Source organism: Lasioglossum baleicum, chromosome 10, assembly GCF_051020765.1.
Source record: "Lasioglossum baleicum chromosome 10, iyLasBale1, whole genome shotgun sequence".
NCBI lineage: Eukaryota > Metazoa > Arthropoda > Insecta > Hymenoptera > Halictidae > Lasioglossum > Lasioglossum baleicum.
In genome coordinates this window covers 14,613,481-14,628,572 of record NC_134938.1, presented here as the reverse complement: position 1 = coordinate 14,628,572, position 15,092 = coordinate 14,613,481, and the positions used below count along the sequence as shown (strand labels likewise).

General features: G+C 44.8%; 1 protein-coding gene and 1 long non-coding RNA gene across 3 annotated transcripts in view; one reads left to right on the top strand and one right to left on the bottom strand.

The window, feature by feature from the left end:
* The window catches only part of LOC143212921 (uncharacterized), a 34,280-nt gene extending 25,388 nt beyond the window's left edge, over window positions 1-8,892 (top strand). The window contains exons 2-3 of the long non-coding RNA XR_013009825.1: window positions 7,718-7,976; window positions 8,059-8,892. This is a non-coding gene — a long non-coding RNA (uncharacterized LOC143212921). The remainder of the gene's footprint in view (window positions 1-7,717; window positions 7,977-8,058) is intronic.
* LOC143212917 (zwei Ig domain protein zig-8) overlaps window positions 1-15,092 on the bottom strand; it is a 556,020-nt gene that overhangs the window by 52,312 nt on the left and 488,616 nt on the right. The gene's annotated exons all lie outside the window — the stretch shown is intronic.

The following is a 15,092-nucleotide window of genomic DNA, read 5'->3' as shown; positions in this document are numbered from 1 at the left end:
GAATAACGGCAACACCCACCGAAAACGTGACGAGACATCCAAAAATTCGGCGCACAGGGGAAATCGCGTTCGCGATGCCATGCCGGTGTGGAGCTGGCTGCTCTCTCCGGCTACACATATTAATCAAAATGAAAATCAAAATTCCATGGGCGGTGTGTTCGCGTAACTCGCGAGGCCCGTGAGCGGCGAAGTTTCCCGGGGTTGCTGCTATATTCGGGAACGAGTTGTGTGCTCGCGAGCAACGCTACGCTCTCGAGCCGGGGCAATATAGAATGAACGACGAAACGAGCGCGCGCGCACACAGCCCCCTGGAAACGAGGATAGACACCGTAGAAATGGAGAGAAGACGAGTCGGAAGGAGAGAGAGAGAGAGAGAGGAAGGAGATCACAAGCTGACGAAGACGAGCTTGAAGAGGGAGAAAGAGCACGAAGAGAGCGTACGTGTACACTTGCCCTCCGTTTTCGTGGCGTTTTATCTTTTTGGCACGGAATATAGGTAATCGCGCCTTATATTACTCCTAGAAGCTCTCGTAAAGGCTGGTTTAAAGTGTTTTATCATCGTCGGACCGAGAGGGCGCTATTACTTTGCTGGGAAACCCTCCAACCCCATTTTAAACCCTGTTCTATCTTGTCTTTCTCCACCCTTTACACCCCCCGGCCCACTGTAGCCCGTTTGCCACGCTGCTTTCAGGGACCTTCGACGCTAAGAAGCTCACGATGAGAAATTGTCTGGCTAAGTCCTGTCTCCTTCCACTCGGTCAACCGTGTTCCGACTCGCGTTACCGGCACGACACCCGTTCTTACTTGTTGGGGAGCCAGGATCCCTGTAAACAGGGAGTGGAGACCTAAGGGAGGGAATGCATCGTGATCCCAACGAGCCCCAATGATCGTTTTCGACCTGCCGCCGCGCCGGAGAGATTATTTCGCGACCCGTCGCGTCGGTTCGGCCACGGTGCTTAACTCCTTCGTTACAGGGACCCTGCTGATTTATCGGTCGCCCCTGGTCAGGCCAACGATTCCCTTACAAGGGAAACGCGAGCTGTAGAGAACACATTTTCATCATGTATTTTAGTGTCGTCATAATTCCAGCATATACAGGGTGGACGATTTGTCTGAAGACATTGAAATATCTCGAGAACTATGCATCGGATCAAAACAAGTGGGTTTTCGATTCTCCAGAAAAAAATACACAAATTTGACCTAGGAGTTTTTGCATTTTGGTTCACAGATGGCGCTGTAATGGACAGAAATCAAAATGGGTAAAAAATCGTTGGAAATTGGGGAGAGATATCTCGAGAAATACACATCAGATCAAAAATAAAAGTAGACGTATGTGATATTTTCAAAAATGCTATTCGATAACACCATAATTGACCGAGAGAAAACTGAAAGTAGTTTCATTGGTAAACAAACCAATTACACCAATAATATCAAATCAATGGAGAACCAGGATTTGCTATAAAGAAGGGTTTCCCATTGAAGATTTTGAAATAATTCCCTCTCCGCGTGACCCTCAGGAGGTGGGGGTGGACAGGGTTCAGATAAATCGTCCACCCTGTATTTCGGCGTACCACTCGGTATATTTGATCCTAGCAATATCACGAAATCTAGCGCGATGTTTGGGTATTGGTCAATGGATATATTCGGATGATGATAAATCTTGTGATGGCGGGTGTAATAGGTCTTGATTAAATACGATCTACTTCCTAATTGCGAGAAACAGTTTACGGGGGCTTTAACGGTACCAATGTAATCAGTACCGGAATTGTATCCCCGGAGCGTGAAATTCAACTTTTACCCGTATGAATAATTTATCCTCCCCCTTCGCCGGTCGCGGGGTGGTCAACATAATTTTCCACGCTGCGGGCCGCTTGGAGAACCAACCTCGTGAAATTCCAGCTCATCAATAATTACTATCATATTAATAAAGCCCTCGCCGAAAACATACACGGCTTAGGGTGGATTTATAGTGGAGCAGCGAGGTGAGCTGTGCGGTGAAAAAAAAAGGAAAACAAAGAAAATACATATGTACTTTTTCATTAGTATGTGTCGAAATGTCGTCACGAATGTTGGTTTCTTTTCACCGCGCCGCTATCATCGATGCTCGCAGCTCCACTATAAATCCACCCTTACGGTCGAAAGCTCTCTCCCAGCGAAACAAACCGACATCAGCTGTTATGTGGAAGTTTTTAGTGGGTAGTGGAGGAACCGACCACTTTTAGTCCCACACATCAAATTGAATTACTTTAACAAAAAAATATATAAAAATCTTTTTACGAAACCACGCTTATATTAATATGCACTAAAAAGGAGAAAATAATTTTTTTAGACATTAGCGACAATAAATAAAAGCGTGGAGCGCCCACGAAAAATGCGTCAATATAGTTTAGCGCACCACGCCTTTATTTATTGTCGCTAATGTCTAAAAAAATTATTTTCTCCTTTTTAGTGCATGTTAATATAAGCGTGGTTTTTAAAAAGATTTTTTATATTGTTTTATTTTCTACTTTTTAGTCTTTACGTATCTTGTAATCGATTTTAATTACCACTAAAACCATCTTTTGTAAAAGGAAAAATATTGTGTCATGACGGTAGCAAATCGAAGTTTCCATTCTGTAGGATCAATAGTTCAGGACACGGTGCATTATACAGGTGTGCCGACTTCCCTCAGAAAACTGTGATAGATGGGTAGTAATTCTCTGGCCGCCGCTAGATGCCGCATGGCCCGTAGGTTCCGTACGTGTGTGAATGAGATTGTGTATATTCGGGCGCGCTTCTGAATACACCAACCTCATTCGAACACGTACGGTACCTACGACCCATGCGCCGTCTGGCGGCGGCCAGAGAATTACTACCCGTCTATCACAAAACGTCAACGTTACAGAGATGCTAAGTCGGCACACCTGTATAATGCACCGTGGTTCAGAAGCTATTGCAGTGTTTTTGACAGATAAGGGCGCCGCCATATTGGTTTGTAGTGACGACCGCGAGCCGCTTACCGAGCAGAATCGCCGGTCCTTGTCGCCCTCCACACCGACCTAATCCTGACCAACTCAGTAAGTAAACTGAGTTCCTACGATGCGAAATCGGTGATGCCAGAGCCGTGGTACTGTGGTACTAAACCATACCCCCACCATAGCCTGCTATCGCCCCTACGTTCCGTTCCTACGCGCCCGCGCGCTTCACTCGCCAGCGTATCACTCTACTGTATTCGTAGAGGTACGCTGGTGAGTGTAGCGCGTGGGCGCGTTGGAAAGGAACGTAGGGGCGATAGTAGGCTATGGCGGGGGTATGGTTTAGTACCACAGTACCACGGCTCTGGCATCACTGTGCGAAATGCGAAGTGGGCCCAGTGATGTGTTCAGACCCACCGTAACTCGCGCATGCGCGGCAATTTCAGCCTCAGTAGCGTAACTATTTCGATGAAATCGTGTAGCTTGAGCACCCCGCAGACTTTTATAATTGAAACTTATTCTTTATTTTGAGGATGGGATAGGGAAAGAGCACTGCAATAACTACGCAAAAGAATACATAATCGTCTCTCGTCCATCAGTCGTCCCGCCAATAACACTGGTACATTCCCGCCAGAATAACTGCCTCAAGGCGTCAGGGCCCTGGCCGCTCGGCTGCGTCATTGTAGATACGCTACTGTCTTGGCCGCGCATGCGCGAGTTACGGTGGGTCTGATCACATCACTGGGCGCGCGGAGTGGAGATCGCTGGCCGCGATGGCCGATGACATACTACCGAGCGTTGCGGGGCCAGGTGTGAGGGTTAATATTAAAATCTTCTTTTTCTCCTAGAGGCACAGTTTTTTTTTAAAAATTTGTTTTTTAATATTGCATTGTCACCCAGTTCTGAGCTATATTTAAAGTTTCAAGTCTCTGGCTCATCGGGAAGTGGTTTAAAATTCGATTACAAGATTTGACGCATACAACGACAACAACGACAACGACAACTCGGCAAGCTAATATAAGCGTGGCAATATAAGAATAACACCACAACAGAGCGTTCCCTTACGCCTTCTACGAGCGTCACGAAAATTCTTCCGAGCGATCTGGAAGTATCGACCGTCGCAAGAAGAGTTCCGTTGAATCGTTTCTGGATAGCCACAAACTTTACGTTTATTCTCCCGGACCGTTTCTATCGGCCGGAGTATTTCGGCGAAATAAAAGCTGCAGTGTCCCGCGAGGGAACTGCACGAAAGTTTATTTCACTTGCGAAAGTAGACGCTCAGGCTGGCCGTCCATCATACTTCGGCGCGCGAGCATTTTTCATCTGCCCTATTATCGGCGAACGTACCGTGGAAACGCAGATGGAAACTCCCATTCAATTTTTTCGGGAATCAAAATTTAGACGAGCGCGCTTCGCTTCCGAAGCTGATTCTACAATTCTCTTCAACGTCGCAACGGTATCCCTTTTTCGCTAACAAGATGTTGAATAATCAACTTGTTCTTCGTCCTGATTTCTATAAAAATATTGAATTCAGATCTGAAATTTCGTATTCACATTCTCCGCTCGTTAGATCCACGAGGGTGCGTGCGCGGCTGAAGAAGAGTTCCTGGAATGGAGAGCTTATTTTATGGGAACACCTCCAGCGTGCTCGCAGACTTTCCCATAAGGTGGGAACAATTTAGACGACGTTATCGCTCCTCTTAAACTCCGCGTTTTATTGTTTCGACGGTCAGCCGAAGAATTTTTCGAAATACCCTCCGGTCTCGCCGGGCGACGACTATTTAATTACGTCCGTACGGTTGCGTGCACTCGCTTGTGCTTGGATTCCCATGGAATTCACGTGGCCGAGTATCATATTACACGTTATAATTATTTAATCTAATATCCCCGCTCGGGTGGCCTGCGACACGTTGACTTTTTCTCGTCGCAGCCGGCTGCACTGATTTATTTCAATTCAATTTCAAGAATGTGTTCCACCGTGAATCTCAAATTTGAGGATCATTGTTGTAAGACTTTTTTTTACGAAATTAGAACAGTTTACGTGTGGTCGATTTGTCGAGAAGATCGTCGAGATTCCGTCAGCCAATAAATTTCGTAGCCGCTGCAGATAAAGGCAATATTGAGAAATAAGTATCGTGAGCAGCATCATTATTTCCGGGCCGTTTGCTCTTCGATTCGTCCGGTGGATGAGCGCACTTCTTTTCGGCGTATCGGAACAGTTGTTCCAGTCTTTTGTGTTCCGTGCCAGCGGACAGCAAAAAATCGCTTTGGGAGCGTTATTAAATATACATAACTTGGGGTGCGGTGGCTCCGACTACAATTACAATATTCTGCAAAGTTGACGCCGGTCCCGCAGAAACGCTACTCCCGCGCAAACTGCAAACAGATTTTGCATATGCAAAAGCACGTAATTGCTGATTCTGCGAACAGTTTACTGGCCCCGTATAGATAGACCGGGTACTAAAGTATTTATTCCACCCTCCTCTCTCGACCCGGCTGTTTATTGTTGTAACGAGAATAAGCGTTCCCACGGAACAGGAGCAGTCTATTCGTGCACCGTGCTAGACTCCGGGTCCATGGGAAACGTTTACACAAACGAACAAGTACGGATACGCGATTCCTTCCGCGTATTCTACAACAACTATTCAAGAATTAAACTTTATAAGCAAACATTAGCATTTTCATCAACGTATTCACCACTTTCTTTAAAAGACAATCAAGTTTTGTTTCCCGCAATCAATATGCAAAACGTTTTCATTTTGCATAAAGTGATTGTTAGTTTCCTCGAGAGAATGGTCGATCTTCACGAGTGATTATTCAGGAGTCACCGAAGGAGGCTAATCACGAAAGTGCGTACTTCTTTAACGGAACGTTGGACGAACGTAGTATTTCAGACATGGCCGGAGCTCAGTTATTTCGCAATTACGTAATGGACGGTGCGCTGGCTGACCTTTTCTACCATGCCAGCAAGTATTACGAGTTTCCACGCAACCCTGGGCGATCGTTGTTAACAATTATGCGTCGGTCCGCGGTGGCACACAATGAAAAAACAATTTGTTTTCATTTACGGGGGACGTCGCCTCTCGGTGGCCCCGAGCCTACAAATAAACGTTTCATTACCCGAATAATTAACCGCTTTGTGCCGCGCGCTCTATCCTGACGCATGCACGGTGTTCACGTACGCTCGCATAAAGCCCGAAGAAGCTCAATTTTAATGCGTTCTCTGGTAACCATACTTCGATGGGCTAAACGCCCCTACCGACATATTCCATTACACCACTCATTGAATTGCGATTATTGAATCGTAGCGGTCGGCAACATGTCCAGAAAGCTGAATGTTTCAAGTGCTCAGGAATTGACCAATCCGTATAACAATCGATGGCGCAGCACGTTGGGCAACAGCTCGAAATGCCTCGCGTTTGCATTGCGTTTTCAAATTTCGTTATATCGAAGGGCCATTCGGAAATAATTGTTTTGCGTGTGGAGCGGCGGTGCGCGGGTTTTTTTTTCGCGAGAACGTTTTTGCATCGGCGGCGAATGTGTGCCGCGCGTTTCACGATTTTTAACATCGTGCGAAACTTCGTTAGGATTTGCGCACGGTATTTGCGCACGCTAAATAATCAGCTCCGCGCGCGCGCGCGCGCGATCGTTACACGAGAATATCTTGTTAAAACTTTCCACTAAATTAACCACATAGTTGGGCACCGGCGTCGCACACGCATGGGAATGTGCCTCTCGAACACCGTTTACTTTGTATCTTCCTAACGATTCAGCCGGTTTGTTTATACTACCTTTGTTGAACCAACCTTCTCCGCTTGGCACTAACGTTATTGTTAGGAACAGTGCGATTCAAACAGTATAGAACCGAATAGTCCTTCCGAAAAGAATTTCGGAATACATTTCTATCATCGGTATCTTAAAACGCGTATTTACACTCCGCGACAGAACGATAAGACACCTTCTAGATTGTTTAAACATGTTTGAACAACATGTTTAAAACAAAAACAGCCTGGTCTATTGGGTAATATAGTTCGATTTTCCGCTGGACCCTTATTATTTTTATTACCACGTTACCACGCTTATATTAGCTTGCCGAGTTATTGTTGTCGTTGTCGATGTTGTATGCGTTAAATCTTGAAATCCAATTTTAAACCACTTCCCAATGAGCTAGAGACTTGAAACTTTAAACATAGCTCAGAACTGGCTGACAATGTAATATTAAAAAACAAATTTAAAAAAAAAACTATGCGTTTAGGAGATATGAACGATTAAAAATTTAACCATTACACCTCCCCGCGCGACGCTCGGTAGTACGTCATCGCGGACAGCGATCCCCACTCCGCACGCCAGCGCTTACCTACTCCACCACGTGTTCCGACTCCGACTCATCCCCACTCCACTGGCCCACTTCGCATCGTAGGACCTTAGTTTACTTACCGAGTTGGTTAGGATCAGGTCGGGGTGAAGGGCGACAAAAACCGGCGGAAAATGTTGCTTCAAATGATCTCAGGAACCTCCCATTTCCGGCTGTTGAAGGAATTTTGGGACACCCAGTATACAAAATCTTTGTACCCATCATTGGTATTGAGAAACATTCGAAATCTAGATGTGTTCTTATCGTTTTGTCGCGGAGTGTACTTACTGGACGATACCCGTAATAATTAATACCGGAGTTATAGTTGAATGCTCCAGTTGGGCTGTTGTTGTGTTCGCGCAGACGTTCCTCTGTATATACACGCGTGTGTATCCGCACTCTGTTATAGATGTAGGAGACGCGGGGTCGCGAAACTTGCGTTATTAAATCCAACTACGGGCCGCGAAACGAAGCTGGGCGGAGCAGAGGAGAGCAGAGCAGAGCAGAGCGGAGCGGAGCGGAGCGGAGCGGATGCGGTGGCGACCAACGAGCACGACGCGACGAGGAGAGAAGGAAGATCGCTCCACGGCTAGCAAAGCTGACTTTGCCGGCGTGAATGCGGGGCAACCTGCCAGATACCGTCCCGCCTGCTTAGACCCGCTCTACTCGTAAGTTTACCCGTCTTCGTGGCCTGTGTGCGCCAGAGAGCCCGTTTCCCTGCTTGCCGTTCCATGCGTTTCCTCCTTTCAGAGAAGAGATATTACGCTCGCGTGGATTCTAGCGCGTGTCGGGGCCAGCGGATACCCACTAATAAGCATCTGGTGTGTCTCCTCTCGATCTTTCCACCTCGATCGGTGCGCGTCGTCCAAGCATGCTGAAACTTTTCTGTGGAAATTTGAAGAAAATAGCGTCGAATCGACTGCAACGATCATACTGCGGCAGCCACGACGAAGCTTCGATGCGGTCTACAATTTAGGGCTGAATCGGTGGGCCTTTACGCGGAAACCTCGCTCCAGTTCCCGAGAGCGTTGCACCGATATCGATTCGAATGCAACGCCGGCTACTTAAATTATAACGAAGCCGGACCGTCGAAACTCAACCGCGTATCATGCGAATATATTTCGAGCGGCGGGTAACCGAGGCCGAATTTGTAGCAACTTCGACGAATATTTACATACGTGTCGCTATTGAGCATCTGCGGCCGAGTTGCGCAGAGATAATCGGGGCCAGTGAACTGCACATGGCAGAATTTACTCCCTGTTTCGGATATAATAAACACAATTCCCTGTTATTATTACCTCCTCCTCCTGCTCCTCCTCCTCCTCCTCCTCCTCTCAGTCTCTCTGTCGTGGCCTGGAACCACTGGAGTTTCAACCCAGATTTATCCTCGCCGAATATCATTTGCGTTGTTTCGAATGAACGTGACTGTTGAATGCTATTTTCTCTGGCTACGATAGGAGCTCGAGATAAATGGAAAAGGTGTGAAAGGAGCTCTGATAAATACGAAAGAGAGGAGGAAAAAGGAAGGAGCGTTTCGTCCTGGACCCGCTAGAGGACTCGTCAGTAACGCCCTGACGTAGACGATCTAAAGGTGAGCGCATACTAGAGGGTCGCGGGAAGGCCGCGGATAGGCTCGGGAAGGCCAAAGCCGCCGATGGACGTCCACGCGGGAAGAAATCTCTAGCGGGCCGACGGCTCCACAGCAGGGAGCAGGGCTCCCTGAAAGAAAGGTCCCTTTCCCTAAAAGAGGTGGGGAGCCCACGGAGACCTTTTTTTTGCCACGCACAACAGGTAGCCCTGCTCCCTTGCCGCATGGCCGTCCATCGGTGGCTTTGGCCTTCCCGAGACTATCCGCGGCCTTCCCGCGACCCTCTAGTATGCGCTCACCTTAAATCAGGCGTGGGCACGGGTGGAGCCCCTCAAACGCCAGCTTCCCCCACCAAGCATCCTTCCGGTGGCGCTCCTCGCGGCTCCAAAGCACGAGGCCTGCGCACTGCTTGCGACGAACGAAGCGCGTCCTTCCTACATTGTAACGGCGGATGCTGGTGGGGGACAGTGGGCGCTACGGTGGGGACGGTCTTGCCTCAGCGTTGTGCAGAATTACAATTGAATTACTCCAGAATTATAATTACAAAGTAATTAAATTACATTGTAATTCAGTTATATTGTAATTTATAATTCAGATCTTCATTTAATTCAGTTACAATGTAATACGTAATTGCAATGGAGTACAATTATAAAATACTTCGGAATTAAATGACATAAAATAACGTTACGTATTATGAACGAGGACGAGGAATAGAAACTACGCCGCGCAGACACTAAACAAGTATATGAAAGAAAAACATAAAAATATATCGCAAGTTCTTCCAAGTTCTGGGCTATAATTTGGAGAGCTGTATTTTAATTATATTCTATTTCAATTATATCGTATTTCAATTATATTGTATTTCGATTACATCAATTATATTGTATTTCAATTACACATTGTATTTCAATTATTATATTGTATTTCAATTATATAGTAATTCAGTTACGACATAATTGAATTACTATTAATTATACATTACTATTAATACGTAGTTCAATTACGTAATTGAATTAGCACAACTCTGTCTTGCCTCAATTCAGTCAAAAATGCCCACGCCTGATCTAAATCGTGTACGAATCGAGTACCAGCGAGAAAGGTGCTTGTCTCTCTGTCCCTCTCGTGGCGAGCGTAGAAAGTTAGGCGCCACAGATTTACTGGGACTGACTGATCCCGGATATACTACGCCAAACTCTTTTCGCGAGTGATTGTGGTGGCGGGAGGAGAGGAGCGAGGGATGAACAAAGGAAAGTTATCGTGCTAATAATTCTGCGAATTGCCATGATAAGACGCGGAGTGGGGGGGTGGCACGGAAACATTTCGCGACGTCGATGGCAGCGTAGCACGAGCCGCGAACAAGCTAATTCCGCGAGGGGACGAATTATCTGGGAAAGTTTCCGCGCGACGCGAATTGGCCCCGACAGAGAGGCCAGGTAAAAATAATTAAAGCCGCGTGCGCGGGCTGTTAGGGGCGCGAGTAGTATCGACGATCGCGTGACCCCCGTCCGAATCATTACTGACACGAGAACCGCTTTCACATCGTTTTGCAGAGCCGGGGCGGCGCGGTGCGGCGGCCACTCCTGCGATCGCGAACGTATATGCCCAATAATCGTGCACAGAAGGAAATTGCGAGTGCACCGGTCTGTCTGGTTGGAAAGCGATTGCTGTTCGGCCGGTGTTCAGGAATATCGTTGCATTATAAAGCAGATGCTGGCTCTGTAATTGGAGGAGTCAAGCTAAATGGCACCTCCCCACGTTCGAAAGAAACCGAGCCGGACCTTCGCTCCGACTGGCACAATTCCGTCTTTCTTTCTCCGTTTCGTTTCTTCTAGCAACGTTCGCGATCCGCTGCACGATAAATCGCATCGTTTTGCGTTCAAGCACGCTATTTGTCTCTTCTTTGTATAGAATGCAAATCAGAAAGGCGTTTTAATAGCGCCGTGATAATGCCACGGCTCGTTACTGTCCGGACCGTATTATTCTGTGCGTGTGGTAGCTCGTTCATTAGCTGTATCTGTGTATCGAAGCTGCACGACAGACACATTTCTGCGAAATATTCGGCCAGGGTTTGTAGATCGAGGCTGTCCATTTTATACTAATATATTCAGTGTACCAAATTGTTTCCACCTGACACGACAGACGGTTGTTGCCTGAACAGCGCAGAAAATAAACAACACGCTAATCGTATTCACCGAATGCAAAATTAAAAACGTGACTTCGTTACCGGCAGATTGCGAGAGCCCTTTGCATTTAGAGTGGGCACAAGTCTTCAGAAATCATAAAATGAGAAAATCTAATGGAATTGAATATTGCTTCATTTCATTTTCAATTTGCACAGCGAGACCGCCCACGTAGGCAATCGAATTTCGTTTAATTTCAATTTCTTCGAGTGCGCCAAACAGAAATATGTTGTATAAATTCTGCAATCTAGTTATGTAGCTGAAAGACATGGAGATACGAGTGTATCGGAAAGGTCGAAGATCACAGATGGTTAAAACAGAATTTCGAGAGCAGTGACTTATTTATCGAGCAAGCCTTGTAATATTTTACCGAGCTCTAATGGCCGACATCACCGAAACAATGATGGAAATTAGCTGGAGCCGGCGCGGCGTGTGCTGGCGTATCAGGAGTGACGTGAGTAGTGTCCGCGCGTGCCAATAAATACCGATTTTTCGTCGCACAGCACGCTTGAAAAAACGTCCCCCGAATGCATGAATAACGTGCGCGAGGGCCATATTTCCTGCAGAGGGGAGCGACCGTATCACGCGGGATGCAAATTCGTAGCGCACGCCTTTCGCCTGCTACTTAGGTCGAGGCCTGTTCCATGAAGTCCTCGTAATTCCGTCGAACCGACGCACACTGGGCCAGAAACCGATCTTTTTCGACAAAAATCTGCCGACAACTCAGTTTTTCAGCGATCCAATGGGACTTTTTTTTTCATCCGCCCATACCATAGATTTGCATGTACCAGCTGAGTTGCCGACACTCCTTAACCCTAAACCCTAAATTCTTTGAAAGAGCTGGTACACTCCGGGACGGAAAGATAGCACACTGTGAAATTAATGTAATTTCTGTTTATTAAGCATTAGAAATTCAATTTTTTTTATACACATACTTTTAGTGTGTCTTTCTCAACATATATGAATGAAATGAAACAAAGCTTCATTAACTTATCTATTTTTATTGAATAAAGTAGAATTATTAACGAAATACAGAGGTACAAAATGATAGCACACACTTAACGAAAAAATGGAAATATAACAGAATTGATCGATAAGAATCAATAAAGGAGGTATTTTCTCTCATAAGTGTGCCGAATGTAATTCTATTCAATTGGTAATTCTCAGGGCCAGATTTACAGTTGAAAATTTTGCGGTTTAAGGTTCAGGGTTAAGAAGTGTCGGCAACTCAGCTGGGACATGCAAATTTATGGTATGGGCGGATGAAGTATCGGAGTTATTGGGCTTTGTAGTAGTCCTTCACGAACATTTTCAAAAAAATTCCAATTGAATCGCTGAAAAACTGTGTTGTCGGCAGATTTTTGTCCAGAAAGATCGGTTTCTTGCTCACTGTGCGACGTCGACCAGCTTTTCTTCGTGTCCACCTGACGATTCGACGACCGGTCGAATCATGTTTCTCTAACAATGTCTACGGTGCGGGGTACACCGAGCTTCGATCGCGAAAGTTTCGGGACCCGCATATTTCTTGCCGAGGGAAGAGGAAATCGCAAACGATCGTTATAAATTCTCGTGATCCAGGGAAGCGCAGAGTGTCGCGAAACCCCTGTTGACCCGTGGAACGGACCGCCGCGCCGTACACAAGTTGGTAAAACCGGAACAGAGAAAAAGTAGTCCGCCGGTGAACTTCGAAAGCATGCTCGTCTAAAAGCTAGCGAAGTCGTTTGGCGGAGTGCCCGATCGGAAAGGATCGGCGAAAACCTAACGTTCCGCGAACCGAAAACGAGAAAGCTACCGGCAGATCCACCTGCGTTAACACCAGACGTGTGCAAGGAACCGCAAATGTCGGGTTATTAATTTGCTCGGTAGTCTAGAGATTATTCGCAGGTGTTTTGAAAAACATGAGTCGATCGATCGAGATACCATTTCAGGGCTAAACGGTCTCGATCGGGATGTTATTCAATACAGTACATACGGTTTACGAGTTCGCGAACGGCGAATCTTGCGTAACATGAGTGCACACAAGATTTACGGCGATTCGTATATGGACGAGGCCCATGTGATCCCGTAAATCATTCTGAAATCTGTTTCGTCAGTAGATTACCATCGAAATCGGTCGATTATCCATATTCCGGGGCTGCTCGATTATAATCTAGTTCCTCGGCGTCGGAACCCGGGATACTAGGGGAATTTAGTCGGAGAGCCGGCCATGTTCGAGATAGGTTTATGACAGCGCGACGGGGATCACTCTAGTTGGATTGCTAATTACTAATAGAACTATGACTGAACTACGAGCCGGGCGCACCGTCCTACATACGTTCGCGTCGCAACACGGTCAAAGGGCTCTGTTTCAGCTGGCTTCACCGCTTCGTCACTGGATGGCACACGGAATTCTATAGAACAGGAAATCAATTCTTTAACCGGTACGGTTGCGATTTAATCGGCGACTCCTATGCGCCATTGGCAAGAGAGACAGAGAGAGAGAGAAAGAGAGTTAACCAATTTCATTGAATCAGAAGTCTCAGTTGATTAAATTCGTTCCTGCTCTTCAGATCTTTTTACCGTTTCCGGTCAGAAGGATGAAAAGACATTTTCGATTCAACTCGAGTTTACTCAACGAAAAAGAAAACAGAGTTGAATTACGCGTTAATGCAGCTAGTAAAATATTGCAATGCCAATGAGTTGGGCATTATTTGGCGAAACAAACATTTCAAACACTATTTCATATTTTAGATTTTATTTCGCTTAAAGAAAATAGTATTTTAAATAAGATATACAATTTCGAAAATAAAATATTTCTATTTGAACGATCTGAACCTCAAAATTAAATATTTCTATTTCAACAATTTGATGCCCAAAATAAAATATTTCTATTTTGACAATCAGGAACACGAAATAAAATATCTTACTTTCTGCATTGTGATAATACTCTGAGATAAACATAACCATGCAGTCTATCTGATCGTTAAGAAACGATTTAGTACACCCATAAATGTATTGAATTCGAACCATTATTTTCAGCCATAATACTTAAAATTGAAATTGAAAATAAAGACAAAATACAAATATTTCCAATATTCTTCAATTAAAATACTATTTTCAACAAAATTACTGCATCAAATAAAATATTTTATTTTAAAAAGTTGTACACATACTTTAAAAAAAAAGTAAATAGGATTATTTACTATTTATTATTTAAAATACTATTTTCCCCAGCTTTGCAATGAGCTTTCTCATCCCCGATCCAGAGCTGGGGAAAATAGTATTTTAGATAGTAAATAGTAAATAATCCCATTTATTTTACAGTATCTGTACAACTATGAAAATAAAATACTTTATTTGATGCAGTAATTTTTGGAAATAGTATTTTATTTTAAGAATATTGAAAATATTTGGACTTTGCCTTTATTTTCAATTTCAATTTTAAATATTATTGCTCAAAATAATGGTTCGCATTCAATAGATATTGCGAACTTTTGAAACTTCATTTAATATCGAGTTTAAAATCTCGATTTCTTGATTTATTCGATATAATTGCTACTGTTAGCCATCCAAAATGGAAATTACGATGGATTCCGAAAGACTTAAACGAAGAAAAACGTACTTTTATCAAAGAAACGGTATTAAATGCTTTGAAACAGACAGCAAATCCAGATTCAGAGTCACGATCTCAATTACTTTCACAAAACAGAGAAGTAGATGACTTTTTTTCCATTATGGAAAAAGAAACAAATGATATCAGTCATTCAAACATTGCAGAATTAGAATTATTTCAATATTTGACCGATAATGATACACGAATTGAAAGTATTGCAAAGTACAAATACATGAATACATTATTTTTAAAATACAACACACCTATTCCATCCTCTGCCCCAGTTGAGAGACTCTTTAGCTTTGCTGGACTGATTTTGTGTCCCCGAAGGAGCACCCTAACAGATTCCAATTTGGAACGCTGCACCTTGTTGTATGCGAATAGCAGCAGTCAAACAAACAAATAAAACGAAAATGTGGCAAAT